The sequence below is a fragment of the Hipposideros armiger genome, unplaced genomic scaffold, assembly GCF_001890085.2.
Source record: "Hipposideros armiger isolate ML-2016 unplaced genomic scaffold, ASM189008v1 scaffold_63, whole genome shotgun sequence".
Lineage (NCBI taxonomy): Eukaryota > Metazoa > Chordata > Mammalia > Chiroptera > Hipposideridae > Hipposideros > Hipposideros armiger.
The window spans coordinates 466,936-483,479 of NW_017731413.1; the positions used below are offsets into that span (position 1 = coordinate 466,936).

General features: G+C 39.9%; 1 protein-coding gene across 1 annotated transcript in view; it reads right to left on the reverse strand.

Annotated features, from left to right (window-relative positions):
* NR1H4 (nuclear receptor subfamily 1 group H member 4) overlaps positions 1 to 13,605 on the reverse strand; it is a 78,386-nt gene extending 64,781 nt beyond the window's left edge. The window contains exons 1-3 of the mRNA XM_019641668.1: positions 13,495 to 13,605; positions 12,810 to 12,936; positions 265 to 527 (exon numbers count right to left, since the gene is read on the reverse strand). The gene's annotated coding sequence lies outside the window, so the exon portion shown is untranslated. The remainder of the gene's footprint in view (positions 1 to 264; positions 528 to 12,809; positions 12,937 to 13,494) is intronic.
* Between the last annotated feature and the right edge of the window lie 2,939 nt (positions 13,606 to 16,544).

Sequence of the window (16,544 nt, forward strand, 5' to 3'; positions counted from 1 at the left end):
CTTCCTTCCTTCCTTCCTCCCTTTCACTATGTCTTCTACCTCCCAGAAGAAGCAATTTGAAAGGTCATACACATCATGAAAATGTGTGCTATAAGGACCTCTTTTCCAATGCTGTTTTCTGAGGGTAATTTTCAAAAGTTTTTACCCTGCCTCCACAAAAAAAACCACTTTTTTTACAAATAAATACTTATATGTGCTACTCAGGAAGAGAACATAGGGTTTTTGATGGACTAATATTTATTTCATTAGAAGTTTCCTACTTACTATCTATGTCTCTGTCTCTTTCTTCTCTATCACTCAGCAAAATGGCCAGTTCAAGCAGAAGCAAGTAGCAGATCCATTTGCCTTCTGGAAAGGTAATCCACCACACAACACATGCTGCATTTATTCATTTATTCATGCTTTCAGAAAATGTTTACAGAGGACTTATTCTGCCCTAAGCACTGGGCTGGATCTTTGGAGATAAAATGATGAAGGGAAAAAGCATCCATGATCTATGACATCAAGCTTCATGAGGAATAGAGACACTAAAAAATAATCACACAAATATGCAGATAATTACATAGTGTCATGGAAGCTGTTAATGAAGCAAAGTTTAGGATGCTCTAATAGAGAGGTGGGATGTGAAAAGGAAGCAAGATAATGAGTAGTTGAGGAAGGATGTGGTTTCAAGGGCGGTTTGCAAATACAGGCAATACTAGGGCACATCTGAAGTGATGAGAAGATACCACAGAGGTTGAAACATTTAGAACAAGAGAGTGAGCCTCCTGTGAAAGGATAGAAATGGTGTCCACTGTGGGAATGCAGACATATCTGGACCCATCTGGTGAATCGGTGGCATGGCGTGGTCCTACCAAATTCTCCTGTCCAGTAAGCCAAGAGGCTTGTTGGGGGGAAACTCATTCTAACATCAGAGGGAGCCAAGAACCATGAACTTCACCCCGAAGCAAAGCCACAGTCAATAGAGAAACGTGTAATTCTCATTGTAGCACAGTGTTTGATACGACTGTACTAGATTCAAGAGGCCTTCCGGCCACCCTGATGTGACAAGAGAGAAGATTGTAAATTAAAATGAAGCTTGGAAACATTGAAGTATAAGGTAGAAGCTTCTAACAGAATGCAACAAATAGGAGAGAGCTTTCAACTCCACAGTGATATGCAAATTCCCTGTCACTATGGAACTTTGACCCCAAGAAGACTCAGGAACCTTCTGGGGCATCTGTGAAACAGCAGTCACAGACCATAACCCATGGAGAAGTACCTAGCAGAGGAACTGGGACACTGGTTGGGCATTGTTTGCCCCAGTGGACATAAAAAGTAGTGGAAGTAGTGGCTAGAGCAGATTTGATTGTGAACAAACATGAGTAGATCCTAAGGGACTCCTAAAATACTTGGGGGGAGGGAGCCTCTGGTAGGGAGCTGGAGGTCCTGAGGAACAAGCCAGTAAAAGCTGAGACCTTGCTGTTAATGGGGCCTCATTCATATTCACAAGCTATTTGAGGACTTAGGAAATTCAAGCTTCAGTATGTGTATATGAATTATATATAAAATTATGTATATAATTATGTATATAATTATATATTATATACATAATTATATACAGAGGGTGCCAAAAAAAGTACATGCATTTTAAGAAAGGGAAAAACTGTATTAAAATTGTAATATTCAATATATACTGATAACAAAAGATGAGTACAAGTCGTGTGTATATATTTTTTGGGCACCCCCAGTATAGTCAATGTGTATATATGTATATATAAATTATGTATGATAATGGTGTATATGTGTCTGAATATTGTGTAATAAATGAGTTGAAAAGCTCCCCTTCCCCCAATTCAGGCAGCTATCATTCTGAGGTAGATTCAGGCATTCTATCATTCAAAGATAGAATTGCTCCTATCTTTGGAATAGGAAATTCCACAGTGTTCCTTAAAAATAATTTCCAGGACCCCACAATGTACATAGTCGGGAATTTTTCCTAATATCCAAACATACCCTGTAATTTGAAACCCATTAGTTCTGGTCTTTAAAAACATAGATTTCAGCTCTGTGACTTATCTCAGGTTTCCCTCTGTGTGCTCTTTCTCACATTTTACCTTTTTAACCTTCACCATGTTCATCAACCTCCACTATACTCCTGCCACTCATTACAGCTCTCTGATATTTCCCAGGTATAATCATCTTCAGTTTGGATTTTTATAATGTACGTATTTTTCTCTATATGTTCGTACAAACTTGGCACCTTCACTTCAAGTGCCTGGCATACAGTAGGTGCTCAAGAAATGTTGGCTCAGTTAAATGATCAGTATGGACTGTTTCTCCTGCTTAGTTCTGCCAAATTCCCTGACACTTGGCATGCTCTTCCTAGAGAAATGGCACAAGATAAGAATTTCACGCTCCTACTGGCACAGAGGACAGACTTTATTGCTCTCACCCAAATGAAAGTTCAGTTCCCTTCATTCTGTCTCATTTGGGTTATTACCCCTGGCTGGAGACCCACTATGTGGGTTCTCCTGATTAGCTGGCAGCAGAGCCCTCCGGAATTCGGATGGAAAGCAAGGTCAACCTGCTCAAATCGGGTTTGCTGGGCTTATGATTCCTGAAGGAGTTTAAAGAAAAGAGGACTCTTTAATTTTTAAAATGGTAAGCAATTTAAGCAAATGAAAAATAAGTCTTTCTTCCAACTCTATCACCCATTTCACCTCCCAGAATACAACTACGATGACCGGTTTCTTGTGTACCCTTCCAGATACTCTGCCCACTCTTAGCATAAAGGGCCCTTAAACACTATACCTTAAACCAGCATTTGGCAAACCCTTGTCTACAGGCCAAAGATGGCCCATCGCCTGTTGTGTACATTCTGCAATCAAAGAATGGTTTTACATTTTCAAGTGGTTGAAAAAATTAAAAGGGTATTTCATGACCCATAAAAATGACAGGAAACTCAAATTTAAGTGTTCATAAAGTTTTACTGGCACACAAACCCATCCACTTGTTTATGGAATATCTGTGGCTTCTTTCTCTCTACAATGGCAGAGTTGAGTAGTTGTAAAACACCCAATATGGCACACAGAGCCGAAAACATTTACTATCTAGCCCTTTGCAGAAAAAGTTTGTTAATCTCTGCCTTAAACAAATAACAGAAGAAATTTAAAAATACCTAGTAACATTATAGGTAAACTATGAATAAATGTAATGATTACCTTTGGGGATGTAAACCCACTTAATTAAATACATCTTATAATAGTAGGGCATCCTTTACTTCTTAACAGCTCCTTCTTGGGTTTGGCAGCTTTAGTCTTAATTGGCTTGTCATTAATGAGCACCTACTGTGTCCCAAGCATTTGGCAAGTGTTTCCACATCCATTATTTCTTTAATTAGGGTTACTTCTGTGTCCTCCTCTCTCTAATACTCTTTACCCCCTTGTTGGGAGAAAACTACAATAGGAAGACTAACTCTTAGGAGACCCCAGACCTTAGCTCTGGAGCCTTTTTTTCCCCTTCAATCCTTACTTTCCATGTAAAGAGTCATTTTATAGGCTGAGAATAAGCAATGAGAATTCTCTACATTAATGGCTTTCAAATAGTTTTGCTCATTTACCCCCTACCAGAAGTGTAAAAAACAATATGTTCCTTCAACACATTTTTGGGTTGGCATCTAAAGTTTTTCACTAAAAAAAAAAATACAATAGTTGCAAAAAAAAATGTAATTTCTGGCATATTGTAAAATTGAAATTTTGACATGTTGTTACATTACTCTTAAATCTATTTCATTAAATCTAAATACATACTATAGTAACTTAATAGCCACCCTCATCCTTGTAAGAAATACAAGATGTCCTTTAACACTTGGAAAATTTTTTAATCATTCCTATTTTTCCTTGAGTTCACATTTCATTCCATTTCACTGCAGCATTTTACCCTAATGTGTTACATTTTTATGGCTGAATTTCTAACATTGATCATCCTATCATACTTTTCTGCAACTAAAATATGGACATTAATTTGAATTTTAAAATAAGTTCTAGTGACTTTAAGATTTTCAGTTGTCAAATAAAAAAATTTTCTGGATTGAGTTTATTACTAGTCATTATTAGTGCCTATTAAACTTTCTGTACAAGGCGGGTGGCTCATTTTCCTCATTCTGAAGAGCACAGGTAGAGAATTCAGTCTGTTGTGGGAGAGAGGGCGTGCAGACAAGAAAGGAAGACACCACTGTCACGTAGCAGCCACAGCAAACACTGGCAGAGCACGTGCACTAGAGAAAGAACACCTCCTCAGAAATACAGTTAAAGGTGCTGTTTAGATAATGAACTTTGAGAAACTGCAGACAGAGAGCCTGAGAATTCTCTGACGTCAGTAATAAAAGCCCAGATAACAGAAAGCCACCGTTTCTACTCAGAAGAATTCATGTGTGTGTGTTAATACACAAAGGATTAAGTTTGGAATCAGAGCAGATAACGAAAAGCATCTGAATTGGCCCACAGACGTCCCTGCCTTCATGCACTGTTGTCTTGAAAAGCTGTTAAATTTTACTTTTTAATGAAAGTATTTTTAAAATAAAAAGGCCATGGCAGAAACTTCAGACAATACAGAAAAACATTTCTAAAATGCCAAGTTGCATTCTATAAATTTTTTGTGCACTTTACACCCCCACCAGCAGTGGATAAGAGTGCCTTTCTCGCTGCACCTCATTGGTGTTACCTGCTCTACTTACAATGACCTTTTCTCATTTGCTGGGTGACAAATCCTCCAACTGCATTAAATTGCATTCTTTGATTACTAGTGAAATTGAAATCTTTTTACATATATATATATATATATATATATATATGTAAATATATATACCGAGGGTGCCCCCCAAAAATGTATACAAATGGACACTTTGGTCAACATTGCTCAAGCATTACATAGTTCGCCATAATTAGAACTGTCTGGACGCTAATGGTAACCACTTTGAGCACCTCTGTAATAGCAGAAGTCAAACATCAGTTGCATTCATCTTTTGTTATCTGTATATCTTTAGTATTACAATTTTAATACAGTTTTCCCTTCTTAAAATGTGTACACATTTTTTTGTCACTAAACATAAACATAAATATAAATATAAACATAAACATAAATATAAATGATAGTTTCTTTCCATTTTCTGTTTATGTTCTTTGCTATTTTTCTATGAAAGGGTTCATCTTTTTTATTAACTGAAACAAGTTTTTTGTATCCTGAATGTATTAGCATTCTGGGGGATTTGCTACAAACCTTTTCATTTGCCTTTTACTTATCTTTACCTGAAAAGTTTTGCATTGTATATAGTTAAATAAGTTCGATTTTAAAACTTATTTTTGTTGCTTTTTATTTTTAGTTTATGGTACAAGGTGAATTTTTCTCAGAATTGCTTGTTGAATACTTTATTCCTTTCACATTGATTTATGAAGCTTCTTCAATTGAAACTGAATTTAGTTTTCTATCGATCATGCAGTTACATCTTATACCAATATCATCCTTTCCTATGATGGTTCATTCTTTTTCAACACTTCTTAAGATATTCTCATCTTGTTCTCTATGATAAACTGTCACATCTTGTATCACATCCTTTAAAAAAGTTTCTTTGGGAGTTTGAGATGGTTCCAAACCTATATTTTTAGGTAGGAAGATTTACATCTTTATCATTTCAATTTTGCCTTTCAAGGACAAGGTATGCCGCCATTTACTCAAGTGTTTCCTGTGTCTCTCAGTTTTGTACGTGTTTTTCCATGAGCGTCCCTACTTCTCCATGAATGCTTCCTCTGTCATGTATCTTCCTCCCCCTTGTGTGGAAATTACTGATTTAACTTCATCGGCCTTGTCTTTTCCACTAGATCACCAGATTATAAACTGGAAGACTGGAATTATAGTTTGTATTTCTTTTGTATTCCCCTTTTACAGCTAGCTGTGTTATGAGTACACATGAATAATGGCTGTAGTCTAGTAGAAATGCCATGGGGACAAAGCATGGGAAGGTTAGGATGGTGAACCCATTCTGACCTTTCATAGCTTTATGTATGACTTAGAGCTATTCACTTCACATCCCTCCCACCCCACACTATACCCTGGGCCTCAGCTGAATGAGGGTGTAAAAATCTAAATAATAAGTCTGCTGTAAAGATTAGAAGGTGAATGGTTCATAAATTTTCCCGCCCACGTATAGGGTAACATGTACAAAAATGTTCACTGTGTTGTTTCCAATAGAGCATATTCATTGGCAAGAGAATGACTACAATACAGAAATAGTATATTCACAATCAAATACTATATAGCACTTAAAGTGAATAAATTAGGACTATATGTATTCATATTCGTGTGGGTAAACTGAGAAACATCATATTTAGCAAAAGAATTGGGTTGCAGAATAATGCATACAATTTGATAAAATTTATATATGTTTAAAGGTATGCAAAACAATGCTGCATATTACCAGTGGTACTATAATGCAAGGGTCAGCTAACTATGACTCATGGACCAAGTTCAGCCTGCCATGGGCCAAATTTGCCCTTTTGTTTACATATTATCTATAGCTATTTTCATGCAATAGCAGCAGAGTTAAGTAGTTGCAACACAGTCCACATGGTCTGCAAAGCCTAAAATATTCACGAGCTGGATTTTATAGAAAAAGCTTGTGATCCCTGCTCTAACCCACAGGGACATGCATGGAAGTAATGAACCTACATTCAGAACAGTGGTGCAGAAATACTAGGCGGGTACATGGGGAATTTCTGTCGTGTCTGAAATGCTCTCCTTCTTAAGCTGGTGTGTGTCGGGGGGGGATGTAAATACAAGGCAGTTGATGATATTACTTACTTTTTTGCATTTTGGAAATATTTTGTAATGAAAAGATAGAATGAAATTATGTATGTGAAAAGCTTCTTTGTTTGTAAAGATATGCAAGTTTAAAGAGAAATTCTCTCTTTTTTTTACACATAACACATTTTTAAAACTTTGAGGAAAAAGTAGTTTCTTCCCCAGATGTTTAGAGCCCCTAACTGTGGTGAATGAGGTGCTACTGGAAAATTTGGGTGGCACAAAGAGATGTATCTTCAAGAAGATTACTCTAACGAAAAGGTGGGACGGGGGCAGAGTGCGGGGGTAGAGTGGAAGAAGGAAGATTATTCAGAAAATTTGTTGCTGAAGTGAGGTAATCAGGTGCCTATCAGGGTGGGATCTGTGGAGATGGGAAGGAAGAGTCTTGACCAGCACAGAGAAAGGAGGAAGGAGACGAAGAAAGAAGCCTGATGATCCAAAGTTTAAGCCTTGAGTTTTGGGGACAAAGCAGGGACAAAATGTTTATTTTACTTTATGTTTATTTGTAGGATGTGTAACCTAAGCCTTATTTTAAGGACCCAGGAATAATTTCAGAGATGGTATGCACTGTTTGTTTTTAATGTGATAAGACCCATAGCGACTAGCAGCTTGGACTCCCCGTTTCTGATTATCGATGTTTACTTGTTTAGACACTGTGTGTCACAGGAAGTTCATGGGCTACAAAGCTCCTCTGATTTAGCATAAAGCATTTGCAAGCAGGGACCTTGGAAACACTCTGCTCCCGTTTAATAGCTTTAACTCTGATTTAGAAGAATCTCAGCTCTGAGAAGATAAAGATAAAAACCAGCTACCCGTGCTGGTTATCTATGAACTCTTCACAGCCAAAGACAGCATCCTTGGTGACATTTTTCTTAGGTGGACCTAGTTGTCGATGGCAAAACATGTATTTTGTTGGAGATCTCTGTCATCCATACTTAAAGGGGAGGGAAAAAGTGAACTTTTTCCAGCCATGAACATTTCATGCCCAGGGGAAGCCCTGGATTCAACTCAAAGGCAAGAAGGATGTTCTTAAAGGAAAACAAAAATCATGCTCCTTCAAGGAGCTTACTGGAAAAGTCAGGGAAGGAAAACCCAACTAAAATAGTGTGGAGACTGCTGTCATAGAGGTAAGCACAAGTCCTTTTAGGAGCACAAGCAAGGACATTCATTCATTGAACATTCACTAATTTTCCACTCTGTATCAGGCTTTGATCTAGGTCTTGGAAATAGAGTAATGGATGAGGCAGAAGGAGAAAAAAAATCACTGTCTTCATGGGGCTTACATTCTAGTGAGCGAGATGGAGAATTTGCAAGTAAACAAATCATACGATTTCCAATGGCGATAATAATAAAGGAGAGAAGGGATACTGTCACGTGGTTGGACACTGATTTGGAGAGGGTGATCTGGGAGGAGCTCTTGGAAAAGTGGACATTTGAACTGAGATGTGGAGGATCAGAAGGAGTAAGTCATGCCCGGGAAAAATAAGTCTAGGCAGAGAAGCAAGTGGGCAGCAAGTGCCAAGGGCCAGGGCTTGGAGCACTGGGGGAACAGCAAGAGCCTGCGAGCCTGAGGATGGGGAAACCAGGCGGGAGTGCAGGAGACAAGGACTGAGAAGAGGCAGCTCTCCTAGGGCCTGGCGACTGTGGTAAGGAGATTGGATTCTGTACGAAATGGAAGCCACTGGTGGGTTTTCAGCAAGGCTGTGACTAGGAGAATGAGGGAAGTCTTCCTGAGGGTGGAGGGCTGATTCTTGAACATGGTCTTGAAGGAGTAGGCATTAGACTAGGCATCAGTCATGCAGTAGAAGTGGCTATAGGAAGGGAGAAGAGCGTGCTGTGTTCTGAGCTACCATAAACCACTCTCTACACTGAGCTAGTGGATTCAGCTTAAATCAGTGGAGGGGGAATGGCCTACTCAGGAAATAGTGTCAGCAAAATTGGCTATTCCTTTGGAGGGGAAATAAAAATTTCTATCTTGCATCATTCTTTAAAATAAGTCTCAGGTGGATTAAAAACTTTAAAATGATGAAACTTTTGGGAGAAATATAGGGGAATACATTTATGATCTTTATGAATGTAGGGATCAAGAAGGACTTATTAAACAAGAAATAAATAGGAAAAGAATAAATTTGAGTACATTAAAGTTAAGAAGACAGAAATCAAAACACCATAAACCAAGTTAAGTATATGAAATAAACTGGGAGGAAATGTTTACAACACAAATAACAGCCAAAAAATTAGTATAAACAATAAGTAAATAACTCCTATAAATAAAAAACAGAAAGCATAAACAATCCAGGGTAGAAATTGGCAGACGATACAAAGAGGAAATTTACCAAAAGGGGAAATACAAGTGGCCAATAAACATAAAAAAACGGATAAAACTGATTAACAGTTAGAAAAATGCAAATTAGTATAACTAGATACCATTGCCACTTATCAGATTGTCAAACCTTGTTAAGTTTGATAATATTAAAATTTGGAGTATGGAAATACGTGGTCTCATACACTGCTGGTGAGTGCATCGTTTTTAGTCCTTTTGGTGAACTCTTTAGCATGTATATTAAAATAAAATACAATTGTAATTCTTAGGTATCATCCCTGGGAAACTTTTGCCCATGTGCACAAGGATGTTCATTGCAGCATTGCTTTTTATGGTGAAATGACAATCACCTACCGACCATCAACAGGGAAAGGGCTGCATACACTGTGTTCCACCTACAGTATAAAATATTAGACTGTGGTTGAAATGACGAAGGTGGTTTTACATGCATTAACACTGAAAGAGGAATGTAGAGGAGAATAGGTTTGGGGAAAGGAAAGAAAGATTTTAGACTTAGTTAGAAGGTTGCAATTTTTTTATGAGATGAATGCATTGAGGATATCATTCCCCATTCTCCATTCGGCCAATTATATAGTTGGATATTTTATGCAGGGACATTTAAATTCTCTGGGAGAGTTGTTTATACCCCCATCCCCACAAAGGCACAACCTCCCCCAATATCCACACCCACCAGAGTTGTGCATTTGTTGCAACTGATGAACCTAAAATGACACGTCATCATCATACACAGTCCATAGTTTACATCAGGGTTCACTCTTGGTGTTGTACATTCTATGGGTTTTGACAAATGTATAGTGACACGTATTCGCCATTGTAGTATCATACAGAATAGTTTCACTACCCTAAAAATCCTCTTCAAAATACATGTATTTTTTTTTAAAAAAAAGTCTCAAAGGGTTCCTGGCCCCTTGAAACGCAGTCATGGCCTCAGATTAAGAGTCTGGACTCCAGGAGGATAAGGATCCCCCACACAGCCACTTTGGAGTAACATTACTGTGTCCCGACCTCTTAACCCTGGACCACAACCAGCATTTGCTCCTTAAGCTACAGTCTGGTGTGGACTTGGCATCTATGTTGAGCATTTCCGTAGCTCTCTAGGAAATGGTAGCAGGTAGTTCTCTGCTCCATCTGGGCAATCGGAGCCCCAGAACAGTGGGCTTTTCTCTGATCAGCAAGATCCCTCAGCAGGACTATTTTCTCCATGGACAAGTAATTTATTTACCATGTCTTCCAGATGACCATGTTAAATACATTTGCCAGGATTGGAAACTGCAAAGCTATGCTGTTTCTTTTTTGCTTTGAACTGGTGACATTAAAAGTATAAAGGATTCAAGTTATCCCAGGATCATTGGGACCAGGAATGAACCTTCTAAATCTCTTTCAAATGGGAACCAAAAATCTCAAAGTTCTATTAGGATTTTATCTTTTAAAAAGATTAATAAAAATTTATTTTCTATTCATACATATTAATTTTAGTCACCAGAGCTCTGTTATAATTCTTAGATCTAACAAAGTGCTGGCCAGGGATGATGCTCTCTTGTCCTGGGCAAGTATATTTTCCTGGGCAATATTTGATTTTCTGGGCAATATTTCACTTCGCAATCAAGTTATGTTATAATAGGGCTGTACTGACACAAATTTATAAAGAGGAGAGAAAGTAAGGATAGCAGACATTCCTCTATCTCCAAAATTGGGAAGGGGCAAACTGAGGGGGGGAAAAATCACTCACTGTGGGTGGGCAAAGGGGTTAGGGGATGGCAAAGAGAAGCAGGAGGTGGGAGAGAAAAGAGGAAGGTGGATATTTTAATATAACGATGACTTTTGCCTCCCATGCAGCTTAGTGACTAAGGTCACTCATATAGTGTTGCCTTGTAACTACTTTTCCACTGATAGAAAATATAGGAGCAATAAAAAAATACCCGGGGAGAAGAAAATTGTTCATATTTCTTTTAGCCCCTTTATGATCTATGTTGCCAAAATTTAAGAGAAAAATGAGTCTGTGAGCAAAATAAAGAGAAAACACTCCCTATCAAGAAAAGAACAGATATCTTCATTCCTTCCTTTGTCTACCCACCCACTGACATGAGCCTTTTGCATTCTTATGGCAATTATAACCCATAGCCTCCAGGAACAGCAGGTGCTCTGAGCTCCTCTCAGACGCCCCTAGTCACAACGCCTGGTGGGTTTGCGCAGCCTTTAATTAAGATGCTGATAATTGAAGTCTCCAATCAGCTCTCCTAGGCTGACCTCTGGTTGAAAGCAAATAGTGCTGAAAACTTTCCACTTTCCCTGCTCATGGTGCAGTCATTAGAAAATACTCTACAAGATCTTACGAATCTTCACAATTGTACTGGGGCTTAACAAATCTCCCCTGTCCAGCTGAAATGTTTGCAGGCTGGTTCACCTGCTCTCCCACCGTTCCAGATTTCAGGTTTTCCCAGCCTCCAACGATATCGAGGCTAGCAAGGAAGGCAGAAAGACCTGCCCTCATGTTTAGGTCCTGCTCCTTCCTAACTGTGTGACCATACACAGGTTATTTATCCTCCTTGAGACTCAGCTTCCTCATCTGAAAAATTGGTATAAGAAAAACTTCCAGGCAGGGTCGCTGTGAGAAGGAAACGGGCAATTTAGGTAAAGCCTGTGACATGTTAGTAGACATTCAATCAGCTCTGTCACACACACTCACATGCACACACACATTTCTTTTCCTCCCCAAGTTCTCAGGGCCTCACAACTATTGGGTGTTCCATTACAATATGGAGTACAGCATAGGGAATAGATTCAATGGAATTGTAATAGGTATATATGATGTCAGAGGGGCAATAGATTGGGGGAGGAGGGTTATCACTTTGTGAGCGATGAAATGTATAACTAGTACATTGTTTTATACACCTGAAACTAATAAAAGAAGAAGAAGAAGAAGAAGAAGAAGAAGAAGAAGAAGAAGAAGAAGAAGAAGAAGAAGAAGAAGAAGAAGAAGAAGAAGAAGAAGAAGAAGAANAGAAGAAGAAGAAGAAGAAGAAGAAGAAGAAGAAGAAGAAGAAGAAGAAGAAGAAGAAGAAGAAGAAGAAGAAGAAGAAGAAGAAGAAGAAGAGAAAAGAAAACCAATCTGGCCTGATTTGAGAGATGTGGAGATAAAAGGAAGGACAAAGATTACATTACTTTCCCTCTCCACCTGGGGGGAGGGGGCAGAGGTGTGGGCTGGAAAACAATGCTACAAGTCCCAAGGAAGGGTCTCAGGACAAGAGAGTGTCATTGCAAGCCAATATTTTATCAGCTAACTCAGAATTGCATCAGCCATGTTGCAACATTCTCAGCAAAACAGAAGAGTCCACGGTGCAAATGGCACAGGTCCAAAATTAGGGGGGGAGGCGACTCAGCGATGAAGGTGTGTATCATTTTATTAAATCACAGCTGGAAACACAGTGATGGCTCCCCAAAACCTTTCTCTACCCGTCTTGTCAGTAATGCTGAGGGGGCTCGTAGGTAACAGCGGCAACACCAGATTTCTTAAAAGCTAGGTGAGCTTCCCAGAGCAAGAATCCAAAGTGAGTCAAGCACATGGCTCCCAACCTCTGCCCCTCACTCCTAAATAAAAACCCAACTGAGAGAAATGACCCAGGCTTACCTCCTAGGTGGTAATCCGCTATGGCAACAAGCAGACAAGGTGACTCCTTAGCTGTCGATTCAGACCTTGGACAATTTGAATAAAGTCCTTCCTAACATTTTCTGTCTTTTGAAAATATTTCCATCTGCTATTAATATGAGAAACGGAAAGCAACAGAAGAGTTTACAACGGAAGTCAAAAGAGAAAGCTTTTTAAACCTACTCTCCTCCCAGGAAAAACTTTCAATTAAGTATAGTTTCAACATTGTCCTAGTCCTAGTTTCCAAGTCATCTGACAAGGAACTCACACCAGGATTTCATAAATGACCAAAATATAGCACATTATACAGGTCAGCTTGTCTATGGAATCAGAACAGAGACATTTCCAACAGGTACTGTCTCCAGTGATTTTCCTGGGTGACCACGATGTTAAAAAGATATTCCTAAATAATGTTTCAATAAGGTAAGCAACTTATTTTTCAATAAGGTAAGTCAGACCCAGTAACTTTTGCTTCTTTTCATTTGCTTTTGTTTTTTTGTTCGTTTGTTTGTTTGTTTAATTTTCAGGATTTCATCTCCAATGCCACTCACTTGGAATGTATTCTTCCACCAAACTTCATGATGGTAAAGAAACTTTAAAAGCCACCTTCCCCTCTGTTGCCTTCAGCTAGACAGACACCCCACTCCCAGAGGAATTAGGCACTCACTCAGATTGTCTCAGGTCGGAGATGAACTTTCAAGGCCCTGGGAGGTTTCTGAGTCCAGTCTTCCTCTCCAAATCCCAGCAATTTTTCTACAAATGCTCAGAATCCGGGTTTGTTTTGGGGTGAATCCAGGAAGAGGAGGAGAGAATTCTAGCCAAAGCTGTGGATGATCACAGGCGGCCTTCCGGCCCGTCAGCAGCATCTCTTCCTTGGCTCCGTGCCCATGGACACACAGATTAGTCATTAACGATCCTTTCCCTGCTAAATGATATAAACATGGAAAGGAACCTTGGGAGCATCTCGAGGTTCCCAGGACGCACTCCCAGAGCCCCACAGGAGGGAATGTGACAAAGCCACTTCTCCTCAGGCTGCTTTCTGGGGGTTTTGCGTTACCCAGATTTCTGTGCGCATCATCTAAAAGTGAACTGTCACCTCCCTTCTCTCTCCCCAATTTCTTTTCATGGTTCCACCACCTCTCAGGACCTGAAGGTAGGAACTCTGAGCCTTCTAGACTCTTCCCTCTCCCAGGCCTCCTATATCAAGTAATAACAGGTTCGTGTGGGTTCTTTGTTTGGAACATCTCTTACTTCCAACCCACCCTGTTTTTCTGCTACTTTGGGTCTACTACAGCTCCTTTCTGAAGAAAAACACTGGCCCTATAACTCTCCTCTCCTTTCTTTTTTTCTCTTTTCCATATTGCATAGCAGTGTACAGTGTGGGCTCTCGTCAGATGCCTACTCATTTGGCACGATCTTCAGCAAGACACTTAGCCCCTCTGAGTCTCACTTTCCTTATCTGGAATATGGAGTCTGAATCGCCATGTCATGGGCTGCAGGGAGAATTCCATGTGTAGTGAAAAATGTGTAAAATGTCTAGAAGAGTGCCTGGCATACAGCAAGCACCCAACACATTTCAGCCATTAGTATTTTCCTGTATCTATTGAACAAATATTGATTGGTTGTCTGCACGCGATGTACCCAGTCCCTTGCTAGATGGTCTCCTAATAAAAAAAATCCCCAAAGGGTTCCCATTGCCAAAAAAAATAAATGTAACATACTATGTAGGGCCTGACATTTAGAACTCCTCCCACGCCCTGACAATCTATCCCTAATCTATCATTCTAGCATTTTCTCACGTCCTGTCTCTTCAGAGGCCTGAACCTCTGGCCCACCTGTGCTGAGCCTTTGCACGAGCTCTTCCTTTCACCTGAGTTACCTGCCTCCCATAGCCACACGGCTTCCAGGCCCATCACAAATGCTGAGTTCTCCCTGAGGTGAGCCCTATTCCTCCTCTGCCCCTCGTCTCCCCAGCGAACATCCCTCGTCCTTTATTTCTCTCCTTGCCCCTTAATTCCTCTGACCTTGTATATTATAGTTACAAGAACAAAGCTTCTAGAGGACAAACATGGGAGCAGACTTCCCTTTGTTTCCATCCCTGGGCTTATCATAGTTCCTCCCATGGGAACGGTATTGCATAACTATTTGTTACCTGAATCAATGAGTGAGCTGAGACAAGAACAATTTTCCACAGTAAAATGTCTGTATACACACATGGGTGTGTGTGTGTGTGTGTGTGTGTGTGTGTGTGTGTGTGTGCATGCACAATGCTCCCCATTGCAAAGTATGTTAGTGGAAAGCCACACTCAAATATGTTAGGAATGCTGTATTTTATTTCTCGTGTAAAATAGCACATGTAGGTCCTACACACTCACACTTCCTACCCCTGTGGGTGCCCGATATACTGGCACACCCCCTTACACTCGCTTTTTCACAAGGAAGACAGGGCACCCAGCCCTGTAAATTCTCCCTCGTCCATTTGAAGAGTCTTTGCGCTGACACTCACGGAGCTCTGCAGCCCTGGGCAGCTGAGGACTCCTGCATGACTCCTAGCACAGTTCTCCTGCAATGCAAGAGCCTATGCTGTGATTTCATTCTCTCCAGCAGCAGTGGGGGGTGATGGTGAAGGACAGGGGCTCTGCAGCCTCTCGCCTGGGTTCAGGTCCCAGCTCTGCCATTTCCAAGCTGTGGGACTCTAGGCTTTTGGTTAACATCTCTGTCTCAGTTTCTTCATCTGAAAAATGGAGATGTAATTACCACCCATTTCTTGGTGCTATTGTAAGGATTAAATGAATTAATATATGCAAAGTGTTGTACAGATTGAGTGTTTGATACACTGAAATGCTCTATCAGCACTAGCTGCTATTTTTTTCTTCTGGGCATTTCACCCTATCAATATTTGCCCAACTGGACTAAGATCCCAAGGTTCTCTGGTGTGTTGGGAATGCAAGGTAATGAGGAGGAGAAAAGGGAGCATTTCAGGGTAAGGAAGAGGCAGCAGCAAAGGCTGTGAGGCAGGAAGTAGCTTGGAGAATCCTATGAAGTAAAGAGAAGGCCAGTGCTTTTCATCTAAGCATGTGGAGGAGGCACAGAGAAATCGGGGTATGATAGGTGGGGGCAGTGGTGTGCTGGCAAATGCATAACAACTAGCTATCAGAGAGGGGGTATACACACACACACACACACAGGTTTATGTTAAATTTTTTGAGATAACAGATGTATAACTCATGTTTTACAAATAATACAGTATACAATTTTTGTGGATTTCTGTGCCAATTGATTGTCACAGAATTCTTTCATTGAGGTTTGTTGAACTCTTGTATTAACCAACTTATGGTGTCAGTTCAACCTTGATATGACAAATAGAATTGCATTCCAGTCCACTAATTCTTTTCCCAATATATTTATTATCATGGAATCATAGAGGCAATCTATTGTTAAACTGTTACTTGAGTACAAATTATATTCATTAAACGAAACCCTCTTTCAGCTCCAACACTACATATGTTGGAAATTCATTTGTCCATTAGTGACACGAGCAGCTTCTTTGCTGAATCAAATAATGTGTGTGAATACAGGAAGAGCATTTCTTCAAGTGTTTTTCTGGTGGCCTTCACAATGTAACAGCTACTAACATAACACATTTTTAAGTTCAACCTGCATTATTAACATGCTCCCCATTGCATGGACCAGAGGTCAGCAAACTTTTTCTCTAAA